The following is a 222-nucleotide window of genomic DNA, read 5'->3' on the forward strand; positions in this document are numbered from 1 at the left end:
CCTCGGCCCCGGCCCCAGCCCCGGCCGCTGCCCAGCCCAGCCCAGCCCAGCCCGGGGCCCTCCGCTCGCCCGCCGCTCCCACGAGCTATGAAGGTAACACGGGGGGTCCTTGCTCCGCGTGTCCGCGGCCGCCCCGGGCTGGCTTGCGGCGGCTGGGTGGTTGCATAAGACGTGTCGCTCCCGGGCCGGAGCGCTGCTCTGACAGCGACCCGGCTCGCGCGG

General features: G+C 77.5%; 1 protein-coding gene across 1 annotated transcript in view; it reads left to right on the plus strand.

The window, feature by feature from the left end:
• Nucleotides 1–6: 6 nt before the first annotated feature.
• Nucleotides 7–222, plus strand: part of NFIL3 (nuclear factor, interleukin 3 regulated) — a 23,616-nt gene continuing 23,400 nt past the window's right edge. The window contains exon 1 of the mRNA XM_019517295.1: nt 7–93. The gene's annotated coding sequence lies outside the window, so the exon portion shown is untranslated. The remainder of the gene's footprint in view (nt 94–222) is intronic.

Source organism: Gavialis gangeticus, unplaced genomic scaffold, assembly GCF_001723915.1.
Source record: "Gavialis gangeticus isolate Ggan-Ray unplaced genomic scaffold, GavGan_comp1, whole genome shotgun sequence".
Taxonomy (NCBI): domain Eukaryota; kingdom Metazoa; phylum Chordata; order Crocodylia; family Gavialidae; genus Gavialis; species Gavialis gangeticus.